At 42.1% G+C, this 15,649-nt stretch overlaps 1 protein-coding gene across 4 annotated transcripts in view; it reads right to left on the reverse strand.

Annotated features, from left to right (window-relative positions):
• The window catches only part of FAM110B (family with sequence similarity 110 member B), a 150,937-nt gene that overhangs the window by 107,343 nt on the left and 27,945 nt on the right, over nt 1–15,649 (reverse strand). For 3 of the 4 annotated variants that reach the window (XM_081504371.1, XM_081504369.1, XM_081504370.1), the window contains one exon: nt 6,583–6,674. The gene's annotated coding sequence lies outside the window, so the exon portion shown is untranslated. Of the gene's footprint in view, nt 1–6,582; nt 6,675–11,861; nt 11,937–15,649 lie in introns of all 4 variants that reach the window. The other variant, XM_081504372.1, reaches the window with a different exon arrangement.

Below are 15,649 nucleotides of genomic sequence, written 5' to 3' on the forward strand. Positions count from 1 at the left end.
CCATTTTCACTTAGTATTTTTTTCATGTGGTTACATTATTATGCTGTGCCCTAGAAAAAAGATTTTCCCATTTCTAAACCCTTCTTTAAAAGCAAAACAAAACAAAACAAAAAGCATGTGCGTTTGTCACTAAAGGGTTTTCCTGGTGGCTCAGCTGGTAAAGAATCCACCTGCAATGCAGGAGACCCAGGTTCAATCTCTGGGTTAGGAAGATCCCCTAGAGAAGGGAACGGCTACCTACTCCAATATTCTGGCCTCCATGGATTGTATAGTTCATGGGTTCTCAAAGAGTCAGACATGACTGAGCGACTTTCACTTTTTTGTCACTAAAATTTATTTTACTAATAAACCCTATGCCAACAAAGTTGCTGAAACAAGGATGATGGAGAAAGGAAAAGCTGTAAGTGGACATTTACAGCCTCATTAAAACTGAGCTTACCAAATGCTGGTCTTGATTTGGGGGAGACCCTCGAGGACCCGCGGCCCAGGAACACCTGGTCTGGTCTGTTAAGTGTGTGCACATGAGTCACTCTTTAAGAGTGTTACTTTGGATACTGGTAAAATGAAATGCTCAGGGGAAAACAAACTGGTTTTGCTTGGGAGACAGTCAATAAATTGCCACAGAACACAGATGAATTTGCTTTGGGGACAGTAATTTGTGCACTTCTCAAGAGCAGGGGGCCTGCCTTCCCACACGATACCATGGATGCCAAGATATATGTGTTAAGTGAACTGTTAAAGAGCAAATGCAACCACGTGGCCACTTAGGACACTCCTGGGTACCAGTTCTGCTCCCAGAGCCCCAGGTGAAGCATAGCTGTCCTTTACTGGGGAGTGTACCAAAAGCTCACCACGTTCAATATGATTTTTTTTAAGTCTTTATTGAGTTTCTTACAATATTGTTTCTATTTTATGTTTTGGTTTTTTTGCCACACGGCATATGGGATCTTAGCTTCCCTGATCAGGGATGGAACCTGCATCCCCCACATTGGAAGGTGAAGTCTCAATCACTGAACTGCTGGGGAAGTCTCTCAGTATGATTTAATACACTAATTATTAGTACTTTCTGTAAATATTTTTATTACATGAAGAATACCTATGTGTGTTTAGTCGCTCAGTCGTGTCCAACTCTTTGTGACCCCATGAACTGTAGCCCTCCAGGTTCCTCTGTCCATGGGATTTCCTTGGCAAGAATACTGGAGTGGGTTGCCATTTCCTACTCTGAAGAATACTAGAAAAGTGTATCTTTGCTGAATTCTTACAAATATATTAAATGAAAATAACTGTTAAAAGGTCTCAATTTTCTCCTCTGTAAAATAAGGAATTAAACTTGCACCATCTCCATCTTAAACATTTCAGGATTTCATACGGAAAGTGCAACACAGTTCTGAGAAAAAAGCACAGACATCGATGATGTCCCAGGGTTGACGGGGAGTGATGGTGGCACCTGATTCAGGGTGAGCAATACCTGAGATTCACTGCAGCACTATTTACAATAGCCAGGACATGCAAGCAGCCTAGACGGCCATCAACAGATGAATGGATAAAAACCTATGGTACATATACACAATAGAAAATTATTCAGCCATAAAAAAGAATGAATTTGAGTCAGTTGAACTGGGGTGGATAAACCCAGAAGCCTGTTATACAAAGTGAAGTAAGTCAGAGAGAGAAAAACAAATATCATATATTAATGCATATATATGGGGTCTGGAAAAATGGTACTGATGAACCTATTTGCAGGGCAGGTATAGACAAAGACATAGCAGGGGAAGGAGAAGGTAGGACGAATTCAGAGAGTAGAACTTAAATATATATATTATCACATGTAAAACAGATAGCAAGTGGGAAGCTGCTATAGCACAGGGAGCTCAGCTCAAAGCTCTGAGATGACCTAGAGGAGTGGGATGGGAGGGCTGGGAGGGAGGTCCAAGAGGGAGGGGATGTATGTATACTTAAGGCTGATTCATGTTGCTGTATAGGAGAAACTAACACAACATTGTACCTCAATTATCCTCCAATTAAAAATAAATTTAAGGAAAAAAAATTAAGTGAGAAAAGGCTAGGACACATTTATACACCATCAGCAATTACTCATGAGAAAAGAATGACACGCTTTTTCAACAGGTACAATTATCCTCCTACAAGAACCTTTTGAAGACTAAGAAACACAAATTGGGTGACTTACTAGGTCAGAACAATCTAGAATTCACTGGGTCCCCTACAGCCTGCATCACTGCTTGCGTCACATTCTGGTGATGCTTATATGCTCAGACAGAGACCAAAGAAGGAAGAGGTTCTCTGAAATGACGTGCAAACTGCAGAATGGACACAGGGGACAAAAACAAAGATAACAAGGCTTGGTGGCCCTGAACAACAGTGAGAAAGAGAAAAAAGAAACGTCTGCTTTCCAACTCTAACTCAGAAAACAAGCCAGAAAACACAGCCCAGACAGTACTCATTGAAAAGAGATGCTAGTAAAAAAATTTAAACAGCTGCTGCTGCTAAGTCGCTTCAGTTGTGTCCGACTCTGTGCGACCCCATAGACGGCAGCCCACCAGGCTCCGCCGTCCCTGGGATTCTCCAGGCAAGAATACTGGAGTGGGTTGCCATTTCCTTCTCCAATATGTAGGCTTAACCTAAAGTTAATATTACCAGTAATTATGTGTCTCCTAGTATCAGGCACTGGAAAAGCCACAATAGCTCTTAGATAGGACTCCGTCCAAAAAAAAAAAACCCACAACCTGAACCTAATCATGAGGAGATCGAAGATCAGCCAAACTGGGGAACATTCTACAAAACAAATGGCTTGTACTCTTTGAAAATGTCAGTCATGAAAGACAAAAGGAGAAACTGATCCCGATTAAAGAAAATGGAAGAGACATGAAAACCCAATGCAACGTGTAATCCAGGATTCCAGCTGGAACCAGGGGAAAAAAATTGCTAGTTAGGACATTACTGGGAAAATCGGTGAAATTTGCATAAGGTCTATAGATTAGATGGGCTTCTCAGGTGACTCAGTAGTAAAGAATCTGCTACAAATGCAAGAGATGAGGGTTCAATCCCTGGGTCGGGAAGATCCTCTGAAGAAGGAAGTGGCCACCCAGCCCAGTATTTAAACAGCATTCCTCCTTAAAATGGAACTTCATCTTTATGACTAAAGTGTGCACCTTGAATTTGAAACATTTTCAGTCCATAAAAGACACAAATTTTCCTTTAGAGAAGGAAAGCCAAATTTCACATTTGTGTACAAAACCCAGAAAAAGTGCTAAGTATTGTGTTTTGTGTTTTTTACAAAGTAGCATATGTATCAATTAGAATCACTTACTGGAGATAACAGGCTTTGCAGAAGGTTAATCAGAGCCTAGGATTAGAGACCAAACTGGAAATGTCTTTTAACATACTTGTACCTTTATGCCATGAATACATAGGAGGTCTATCAATTAACTTAACGATCTCAAAAAATCCTCAAATTCCAAAACCTACCATCGGCTGTTTTTCTCCTTTAACTAAACAATAAAACAAGGTGAAAAAAATAAATAAGAGTTTGTGCTAAGTCTTGTCTGACTCTTTGCCACTCCACTCCCACCAGGCTCCTCTGTCCATGGGACTTCCCAGGCAAGAATACTGGAGTGAGTGTTGTCATTTCCTTCTCTAGGAGATCTTTCCGACCCAGGGATCGAACCCCAGTCTCTTGCAGCTCCTGTACTGGCATGCAGATTCTTTAACACTGAGCTACCTGGGAAACCCAAGGAAAAGTATGGTTGGATATTAATCAGAGAAACCAAGTCTAGGAAAATCTAAGTGAATATTACAGAATCTTAAAGAGACAGGTCACTCAGTACAAATTTCTTAGGCAGTGAAGGGTTTGAAGAACTGAGTATCATTAAATATTGAAAGATATTTCTGCTTAAATGGTTTGCTCTTAGGCAGTACTCAGGTCAGATCAATGCCAAAAGCAAATAAGGAAGGAAACTCAATGAGAGTTGAAACCAAAGGTCACCTCTGCAGGGGATGAACCCACTCTCTCCGTTTAGAGCAACAACTCAACTTCTCTGTGGTTTGCAGAAACTTTCCCAAGGCACTGCTACAAATTTTGAGAAGTAGCTGTATTATTTTTACTTGTTTAATCTCAGGACAAATCATAACTTATGTGCAACCATGTAACCAAGTCGAATTTTTTAAGTTATACAAATTAAAAAAAAAACAGCCAGCATAATTGTTGTTTGGTCTCTCAGTCACGTCCAACTCTTTGCGACCCCATGGACTGTAGCCCAGCAGGCTCTTCTGTCCATGTGATTCTCCAGGAAAGAATACTGGAGTGGGTTGCCATTTCCTTCTCCAGGAGATCTTCCCGACCCAGGGATCGAATCTGCGTCTCCTGCTCGGCAAGCAGATTCTTTACCACTGATCCACCTGGGAGGCCCCATTTTATGGGCACCATCTCATTTAATGCTTACAGTAACCATGAGAAATAGGTATTATCACCTCTGTTCTGCAGAAGACAATAGAACAGAAGCTCTAACATGGATTATACATCTCCCGTGCACCAGCCTACACAGCAACTCATCCTTTGATGCTCACAAGGAGCCTATGATGTGGGCACTGCCTGTATCCTGATGTGACAGGTGAAGAAACTGAGGCACAGAAAGTGAACAGCTTTCCAACATCATGCACATCGCATGTGGCTGAGTCCAGATGCTGACCCAGAGCCCCCTGTCACCAAAGCCACCAGCCCCAGGAAGTTCTGGCTCTGTCCACCTATGAGAAGAGCTCCAACAGCAGATGGGAGGGGACGGGGCTGGGCTTCCCAGAGCTGGAGCCCGCCCACCCACAAGCCAACTCATAAATCTAACTGGGGACCATCTCAAGTTTCCTAGAAGAACTCACAGTCAGGAAAATACGCCCTGCCTCAAAGCTGACACTGCTCCACGGTCCCCGGAGCATCTGACCAGCATACACGGCATCCCACTGGATACAGTCGGTGCCCACATTCCAGGATAAAGAGCTCAGGTAGGGACGATGCCTGTTGTCCACCCAACACTCATCAATCGCTTAGTTCCTACAGCCAATCAAGTGCCAGACCACAAGAGGCTCTCTTGGTCACTGAGCTGAACAGGCCAGGGGCCCCCTCAGCTGCTGACAATGCATGGAGACAGACAGACAGACACCTGGGAGAACAGTGGACCAAGGAGTTGGAATCGTGGCCAGTTGCTTTCGAATATTCAGTTGAGGGGGGCATCAAGAGGGGATGGGGTAGAGTCAGAGGGTATTTGAGAAGGCGACCGAGGCTGAAGAAGGATGCAGGAGCCAGGTGTCTCGGAAGTGAGAGGAGGGAGGCAGAAAGTCAGGTGAGGGCAGTCCCACCAGGAGGGAGACGGCTGGCTCCTTAAGGACAGACAGTGGCACCAAGCAGAGAGGCAACAATGTCTCCAGAGCCAGGCTGGCGGGGGTGTACCACGAAGGAGGATTTAAGCCAAGGGAGGGGCTCACCGTTCCCACGCAGGATCCTGGACAAAGATGCTCACCCTGGCTGGCAGTACCTGAGCCCAGGTTCTCCCCGGAATCCTGGCGCGACTAATGCATTATCAAGGCAAGAGGGGGTAGGTAAACAGCAGCTTGGCTACTAAATGAGGGCAGAAGCCACCAAAATGAACAGGTGCAAGGGAGCACCCATGGTCCCCAGCTCACAGAACCCACCATCTGCATCAGCAAGGGCCACGCACAGGGAAGAAACAAGACATGGCGATCAGCAGAAATTACAAAACCACCTTTTCCCACAGAATCTTACCCTGTTGGATTAGGGCACTTATTACAGACTAAGCATGTTTACTAACAACATGAGTCTATGCAGAGAGGAAAGCGATTAAGGTGTGTGCACCCAAATTTAGCCGGTGTTATTTCTGGGCTTTGGGAGAGACCAGTCACATTCTATGTTATGGATCGGGGTCATTTAAATTTTTTGCATGATACGTGTTTCGTTAGTGATTGGAAAAAATATACCAGATCTCACACTAAGTGAGAGTGTTCACAAATTCATCTGTCAGGTGACAGTCCACGGATGCTACTTTCTTCATCTCCACGAGGGACTGAGCCTCGAACAGCCTGAGAATTTGCAGAAAAAGCCACTGTAAGCAACACCCAGGCAACCTCAAAGAGAGCCGGGGAAGCACACACATTTCAGGGCCCGGGTGGTCGGCGAGGGAGCGCTCTGGGGACAGCCAGAAGCAAGGACTGCCTCTCACTCAGAGCTGCCCGCACAGAGCTGGGGGAGGTCCTTTTCAGAGGCTATCCCTCCCACTCCTGCCAGGGACCCTACAGGACAGATTCCACACCCCCGTCTGTTGAGTGAATCCGTGTGAAGAAGGGAGAGGAAGGAGAAGAGGAGGAGACAGAGAAGATGGCAAGGAGGGGTTGGGTGGTGGTGGACGGGGGAAGGGGTGGTGGGGAGGGACAGGAGGGAAATGGTGGGAAAACAGGGAAGGACCCCCGAATCCCGCTCAACGAAGAATGAGCTGCCGTCACTTTATGATCATCAGATGCACACGTGAATTTAATAACACAGTTCTTAACATGCATTACCTTTTACTTCCTTTCTAGGTTGTAGAGTCTTTTTAGCTTCCAATTCAATAGAAAGAACAGGAGAGGCGCCCTGGATGTCCAGTTGGAGACAGCTAAAATAAAAGAGCGGAGATGATTATGATTATTCTGGAGAAGAAAAGTGATTAGTTTTTCAAGTATCATTAAAGAGAAACTAATTTTCACTGTGTAACAGAGAGTGTGTACTTCCTAATCTACCTGGGAAAAATCTGGGTCCAAAGCCTCTTTCTTATAGAGGGCTATAAGGTGGGCTTTGCTTGTGCCCTTAATGGGAAACAATTTAAAGAGCCTGTGGGCTGCCACTAGCCTGGAGATCCCCGTGAGCCTCTCTCTGCCTCATTCCAAGCCCAGCATCCTCAGCAGGATACAGCATCCTTGTAATTCACAAAACCGAGCAGGAAATGATGTTGCCTCCTCACAAGAAACTGCATAACTGGGGAGGAAAGAGATATGTTGTTTGTACTGCAGAAACTTTATTAATGTTTGCAAGGGAATAAAATACTACAAGTCAGCATTTTCTCTTATCTTGTCCTCCAAACACAGTTCCTACCAGAGCTCACAAACACGTGCTTCTTTGTCCTGGGTTTTCTTTATCCTCCTGATGCAAGGTCAGCTCTTGGAGGTGACACTACCCCAATTTTTGAGTATTTCATTTTTAGGAAGGAAATAGTTAACACTGACTGGGCATGTACTCAGGCCCAGAAACAATGTGACTCCACTTTACAAACGCGGAAAGAAACTGAGGCTTTTTGGAGGAAAGTCGTGTTCTTAGGTCTGTTGTTTAGTCACTAAATTGTGTCTAACTCTTTTGCAACCCCATGGACTATAGCCAGGCTCCTCTGTCCATGGGATTTCCCAGGCTAGAACACATGGAGTGGGTTGCCATTTCTGTAAATGTTCTTACTCTATTTGGAGACACTTGGATGAATCATGAAAGTGATTGTTATGTGGACATCTAGCAGCTCAAGAAAATGTGATGGAAAACTTAACCATTCTTTTCCTCTGGCATCTGCTTTCGTCTGGTGCCATCAGCCCAGATAATGACATTTTTTTTTACTTGACAGTGGGAGCCAGCCAACAGGGAAGGAAGATGCTCTGTCATAGGTACCTTTTTTATTGAGATTTATTTCATGTTTTGCACAGGTACAGGAGTAATCAACAGTATGATTTTTAAGGAGGCACTTGGGACTTCAACAGATGATGCCTGAGAACCACTTCATTAAGGTGGACGCCAGTTGCCCCACCATCATTAGTTCCTTTCTGGAGCAATATGTAGTGAACAATGTGCCAGGAGTTCATGAGTAAGGCTTCAAATCTTGACCTAGATTTTGAATAGCTTCAAAAAGAGTAAAAAGCAAGCCTGAAAATGTCTATTTCAATAACTAACACTGATAATTCCCACTCTCACATTCAAAACTTTCAAAATAATCTACTTTCCCTTTGTCTCACTATCCAACAATGTTCAGAAGAACATAGAGTCAGAATTAGCACTAAATTAATATAGAAGCATAAACTCCAAGTTCTATGGGCTCTTTTTGATTGCTTACTGCCTGCAGTTTAAGATTTTATTTTATTTGCTTGGTGAAATATAAGGGATACCAAAAATTCAAATGAATAAAATCACAAACATTTATGAGGACATTAGAGAAATTTTAATCCAAAACACCTTTGGGCCGAATTTGAGTTGACTGTGACCCATAATAACAAAGTAAAAAGTTTTGCATTTTACTATTTTGAAAACAGGCTTTTGTTTTGTTCTAATATTGTATCAAAAGTTCCTTTTCATCTTTATTATTATTTTTACCTTTTCCTTCTCTTACTTTGGAAGAGAGAAAGTAATAAAGAGTAACAAAGAGAAAGTAATAAAGACAGAAAAGTCACGCAATTATGAGTGGGATGAGGAATAACACCATAGATAAAGAACTTCAAGACTGGGTTTATTTTCAAAGTTGTCATGTGACCTCAAAACCATCATAATAAAAATAATTCACAGCACAAGTCTTTCAATTGACTCATTTCAGAGCAGAGGAAAGCCCAGAGTGGCCAAATGACCTCTATAAAGTCACACAGCAAAGCTGGCCCTAGATCTCAGATCTGCTAGGTGCCAATCCAGTGCTCTATCAGATCATAACTTCCAAAAGCAACCCCCCATGAGCTCACAATTTCATCAGCTTTTCTACTCATTCATTATCCTACACAGCATGGACACCTCTTGATGAATCAACTCAAGTTTATATTAATACAAGTGTTAGTTGCTCAGTCATGTATGGCTCTTTGAGACTCCATAGCCCATAGCCTGCCAAGCTCCTCTGTCCGTGGGATTTCCCAGTCAAGAACACTGGAGTGGGTTGCCATTTCCTTCTTCAGGGGATCTTCTCAATCCAAGGATAGAAACCCCGTCTCCAGCATTGACAGGCGGATTCTTTACTGTCTGAGCCACCAGGGAATCCTATATTAATATAAAACATGGCTCACAATGATCAAGAACATATTCTGCCTTTGGTCCGCAGATAACAGCTAGAATAAACCACTAAAGGCCATGTAATACTCTTAGGTTGTCTAACCTAGAAACATCTACTCTAAAAACAGAATTACTGGACTTCCTTGGTGGTCCAGTGGTTAAGAATCCATCTGGCAATGCAGGGGACACGGACACAGGTATGATCTGTGGTCCAGGAAGACCCCACATGCTGCAAGGAAACTAAGCCTGCGGGCCACAACTTGAGAGGAGCCTCTGCTCATGCCAACTAGAGAAACCCCATACACAGCAACAGAGACTGAGCACAGTCAAAAATAATTAAATTAATTATTTTACAAAATAAAAATAGAATTACCCTGTCTTATTCATAGTCCCTTGGGCTGCCAGGAGATCAAATCAGTCCATCCTAAAGGAAATCAACCCTGAATATTCATCGGAAGGACTTATGTTGAAGCTGAAGCTCTAATACTTTGGCCACCTGATGTGAAGAGCCGACTCACTGGAAAAGACCCTGATGCTGGGAAAGATTGAGGGCAGGAGGAGAAAGAGAGAACAGAGGATGAGATGCTTGGATGATACGCTCTGGGAGATAGTGGAGTACAGGGCAACCTCGCGTGCTGCAGTCCATGGGGTCACAAAAAGTGAGACATGACTTAGTGATCGAACAACAACAACAACTCATAGCCAAATCACAATACCAGCTTCGCTACAATACTTTTTTCCAAGTAGATTTTATAGCTAGCTATCAAGCAAAATCTCGGTATTCTAAAGCTTACAGAAGCAGTTTTTAAAGTAAGGATTTCAAACTAATTTACTACTACATCCATCAGTTTAGAAGATCTCTTGTTCTCTAAAACTGGAGTCATTCAAGAGCACTTAACCTACCCAGGTCAGCAGCTTATCATCACCAACAGTCACTTGTTGACTCCCCAGTAATTTACACTGAACAGTGGTGGGTGCAGGGGAACCAGAAAGCAGGAGAGGATGTTGTGCCCACTGCAGAGTGTCCACTGGGATCATTAGGGCGCCCTCACAGTGGTAGGGGAGTCAAGGTTTGCCTGTGACAGATGGACATGTGTGCGTGTGTGTTTAGAAGCATAATTAGTACCTTCACAAGCGGTTTTCCCAGAGATTATGAGTTGACAGAGTCAGTAAAAAGTGCATGTAGCAAAGCAAGGCAAATTAAAACAAGCCAAGAGGTGACAGGCAGTTCCTGCTATACATGTCCAAAAAAAGAAAAAAAAATGGTGTAGGAAACAAAATATCCATTAAAGAGATTCCTTTCCTGAAAATATGTCAGCAACAAAATACTTCCTTTATAATTCTCCACGTTACCTCATTAATGGTATTAAAACTCAGAGAAAGACAACATAGTTAAAAAAAAAAAATACAGAGGACTTTCCTGGTGGTCCAGTGATAAGAATCCACCTTCCAATGCAGGGGCCATGGGTTTGATTCCTGGTCAGGAACTAAGATCCCATATGCCTCTGGGCAATTAAGCCTGTGAGCCACAACACTGAAGCCCTCACGCTCTAGAACCCATGCTCCTTTAACAAGAGAAGGTTCTGCAGTGAGAGGCCCACAGCTCCTCTCCACAACCAAAGAAAGCACAGATGTAGCAACGAAGATCCAGCACAATCAAAAAAATAGACAGGATCCGAACACAAACTTTCCACAAAGAAAACCAATGCCAAGGAAGCACAAGAGCTCTACTACATAATTAATCAGTAGGAAATGCAAACTAAAACCTCGATGAGATGCCACTGTATACTCATGAGAATGGCTAAAGTTACAAGGATAAAAACATCAAGTGTTTTGCATGGATATGGAGGTATTAGTCGCTCAGTCGTATTTGACTCTTTTATGACACTATGGACTGTAGCCCACCAGGCTCCTCTGTCCACCAGGATTCTCCAAGCAAGAATACTGGAGTGGGTTGCCATTCCCTTTTCCAGAGATATTCCCAACCCAGGGATTGAACCTGCATCTCTCCTGCATTACAGGCAGATTCTTTACTGTCTGAGCCACCAGCAAAGCCCCAAGTCAGGGCAAATGTCCCATCATCTTGGGGCTACAGAATATAAAGGCGGTGACTCCCTAAGGAGCCCAGGCAGTCGAAGCTGGACTATAGCACTGGAACCAAAATATTTATCTGATGGAGTATTCTTCCATCAGCTGAGTTCAATCCTGCTTTCACGCCTTCACTAACCATGTGACCTTGAGTGAGTAACTTCTCAGAGGCCAGATTTCCTGGTCTGGAGACAGAGATAACTACAGCCAGGACCTCACAGGTCATCTCGAAGATTAAATGCCAACAGACCACAAAGGAAGTAGCTAAAGAGGCATTCGCTCACTGGATAGGGCCTAGTAGCCGAGCCACCTCCTTCTGCCTACTTTTCATCAACAAACGGAAAACAGTCCCTACTTTGTTTTTTAATTTTTTTTAATTTAAATTTATTTATTTATCTATTTTTTACTTTACAATATTGTATTGGTTTTGCCATACATTGACATGAATCCACCATGGGTGTACATGCGTTCCCCTTCCCAAACCCCCCTCCCACCTCCCTACTTTGGAGTAAGACGTTTCAGTAAAAACATGTGAAGATGCCAGGCACACAGGAATGACTGGATTATGAATCACTGATTTCCAAACATTCTGGAAAATTAACTTGTATTTCCCAAAAGGCAGGATTATACAGCTAGAGACATCTTCTTGAGGTTCAAACTAAAAAGACCATAATCACCTCACTGTCAGGCTCCTCACATGCTGTGAACTCACCTTAAAAAGAGGGCTTTCATGTGTTCCAACAATTAATTTCTTTGGACTGAGTTGAAATAGATCTATTTCTCTAGACTTGACAAAAAAAGAAGCATATAAAGAGTTTGATTAAATTCACTCAGATGTGTTCCGTTCACTGATTCTCTACATATAGTCACACTCAGCAAACCCACAAATATCCAAGATAGAATTTTCTGAAGAATGTCACAATGGAAAATCTCTAAAATGCTTCCTCTAATGTCAATGTCACAAAAATATTTTTAAAGATAAATGCACCTAGTTTCAAATAATGTATTAAAAAAAAATGTTGCCCATCTCAACTGTTCATTCTTAACCCTCTTCAAAATGGTACTCTGACACACAGCTTATTATACAAATACATTTTTTAAACCTAGCAGAGTTATTAGCTGCTTACAATCCAATTACATACGTTATTATTTTCCAGGGTTTTAATGATCCTGAGTCTGTAGCTGGAAATGGACTTCCCTGGTGGCTCAGACGTAAAGTACAACGTGAGAGACCCAGGTTTTATCCCTGGGTTGGGAAGCTCTCCTGGAGAAGGAAACGGCTACCCACTTCAGTATTCTTGCCTGGAGAATTCCATGGATAGAGGAGCCTGGCAGGCACAGTCTATGGGGTCACAAAGAGTTGGACACAACTGGAAATAATAGCTCATTTAGAAGAGATTAATAAAATGACAAAACAAATAGAGTTTATAGTGGTTCCCTGACTAAGCACCAGCCGAGATAGGTGGGACGGTTATTTAGATGCATGAACGTGAATATAAACCAGAATGATCTTGACATATTCTGTGGGACTAATATGCTAATCTGGAAAGAAGGAACAGAGGAGCTTCCTTCCTTCAAAAATTTTAAACTTGTACAACACCAGAGATTTCCCAAATCCAAAATAAACTAAGAGAGATTTTCTTTTTGATCAACACAGTTCTTCTAAAGTCACTGTATTTACAATCTCACTTGATTTACCAAAATAAACTCAAACTGGTTTAAAGACCTAAATATAAGATCAGAAACCATAAGACAACGAAAGCAGAACACTCGTTGACATGACTTGTAGCAATATTTTCTTGTATCTGTCTCCTCCAGCAAAGGAAATAAAAGCAAAAATAAACAACTGGGGCCTAATTAAATTTAAAAGCTTTTGCACAGCAAAGAAAACCATCAACAAAACAAAAAGACAACTTTCTGAATGGGAGATAATATTTGCAAATGATATATCTGATAAGAGGTTAATATCTAAAATACACAAGGAGCTCACACAACTCAGAATCAAAATAACAAACAAGACAATTAAACAGTGGGCAGAAGATGTGAATAAGTATTTTTCCAAAGAAGACACACAGATGGCCAACAGGCACATGAAAAGGTGCTCACCATCACTAATCATCAGGGAGAAACAAAGCAAAACCACAATAAGCTATTACCCCACACCTGTCAGAATGACTGTCATCAAACAGACCATAAATAACAGAAGTTGCTGAGGATGTAGAGAAAAAGAAAGACTTGTACACTGCTGGTGGGAATGTAAACTGGTTCAGCCACTGTGGAAAACAGTGTGAAGGTTCCTCAAAACACTGAAAAAAACAAATTACTCTGTACTTCTTAATCCAGCAGAACCTATTGTAGAAAACATGTATTTTGTAGTTACTCAAGTTTTTATGTGCAAAATCTCTTGCTAACCTACATTATGAAAAATATTTGTCAAGGAAAAAACGGGGATAAGGAACCCACTGAAACCAAAGATAGAAAGCATTTATCTTTTCTGAAGGCTGATACTCAAATTTTCTTTCATTTTTTCTACTATAGCAAAATACACAATACATAAAATTGCCCTCTTAACTGTCTTTAAGTGTACAGTTCAGTGGTATTAAATACATCACAATGCTGTACACATCACCACCATCCATTTCCAGAACACTTTTTATCTTGTAGAACTGCAACTCCAGACCCATTAAACATTAACTCCCCATTCCCCCTTCCCCAGCCCCTGGCAACCACCATTCTAATTTCTGTCTCCATGATTTGTCTGGGTATTTCATATGAGTGGAATCATACTGTATGTCTTTTTGTGATGGGCTTATTCCAATTAGCATAATGTCCTCAAGGTTCATCCATGTTGTAGCATATGTCAGAATTTCTTCCCTTTTTAAGACTAAATAGTACTGCGTTGTGTATCAACCACATTCTGATTAGTCATTCATCATTTGATGGACACAAACTGCCTCCCCATTTTAGCAGTTGTGGATACTGCTGCTATGAACATGGGTGTATTGAAACAAAGATCTCTTCTAGATCTTGCTTCGGATTCTTTTGGGTATATACTCAGAAGTGGAATTACTGGGTCATACGATAATTCTACTTCTATAAATTATAATTTCTAAATGACTATTAAATAAGTCACTATGTTTCCTGAAAACCAAAAATAGAAATTATGTAATACTATTTAAATAATCCTAGTATATTATGCCAAGAAATTATGTCAACAAATTAATGTTTTCTGCTTTGATTATAAACTGGCAAACTTCCATCCTCCTGGGCATCTATAAATACCAAGTAAGAGATAGTGTTGATGAGATTCAAATCTCTTTTTTTTTTCTTAAAAAATCAGTCTCCACAATATAGTCAATGTTGGACTACAGGAGCTCCACGAATCACTTTCAGTTCAGTTCAGTCGCTCAGTCCTTTACAACTCTTTGCGACCCCATGAATTGCAGCACGCCAGGCCTCTCTGTCCATCACCAACTCCCAGAGTCTACCCAAACCCATGTCCATCGAGTCGGTGATACCATCCAACCATCTCATCCTCTGTCGTCCCCTTCTCCTCCAGCCCCCAATCCTACCCAGCATTAGGGTCTTTTCCAATGAGTCAACTCTTCGCATGAGGTGGCCAAAGTACTGGAGTTTCAGCTTCAACATCAGACCTTCCAATGAACACCCAGGATTGATCTCCTTTAGGATGGATTGATTGGATCTCCTTGCAGTCCAAGGGACTCTCAAAAGAGTCTTCTCCAACACCACAGTTCAAAAGCATCAATTCTTCAGTGCTCAGCTTTCTTCACCGTCCAACTCTCACATCCATACATGACCACTGGAAAAACCACAGCCTTGACTAGATGGACTTTTGTTGGCAAAGTAATGTCTCTGCTTTTAAATATGCTATCTAGGTTGGCCATAACCTCCCTTCCAAAGAGTAAGCATCTTTTAATTTCATGGCTGCAGTCACCATCAGCAGTGATTTTGGAGCCCCAAAAAATAAAGTCTGACACTGTTTCCACTGTTTCCCTATCTATTTCCCATGAAGTGATGGGACCAGATGCCATGATCTTAGTTTTCTGAATGTTGAGCCTTAAGCCAACTTTTTCACTCTCCTCTTTCACCTTCATCAAGAGGCTCTTTAGTTCTTCTTCACTTTCTGCCGTAAGGGTGGTGTCATCTGCATATCTGAAGTTATTGATATTTCTCCCGGCAATCTTGATTCCAGCTTGTGTTTCTTCCAGCCCAGCGTTTCTCATGATGTACTCTGCATAGAAGTGAAATAAGCAGGGTGACAATATACAGCCTTGACGTACTCCTTTTCCTATTTGGAACCAGTCTGTTGTTCCATGTCCAGTTCTAACTGTTGCTTCCTGACCTGCATACAGGTTTCTCAAGAGACAGGTCAGATAGTCTGGTATTCCCATCTCTTTCAGAATTTTCCACAGTTTACTGTGATCCACACGGTCAAAGGCTTTGGCATAGTCAACAAAGCAGAAATAGATGTTTTTCTGG

This window comes from Giraffa tippelskirchi, chromosome 6, assembly GCF_054371585.1.
Source record: "Giraffa tippelskirchi isolate mGirTip1 chromosome 6, T2T-mGirTip1v1.2.pri, whole genome shotgun sequence".
Lineage (NCBI taxonomy): Eukaryota > Metazoa > Chordata > Mammalia > Artiodactyla > Giraffidae > Giraffa > Giraffa tippelskirchi.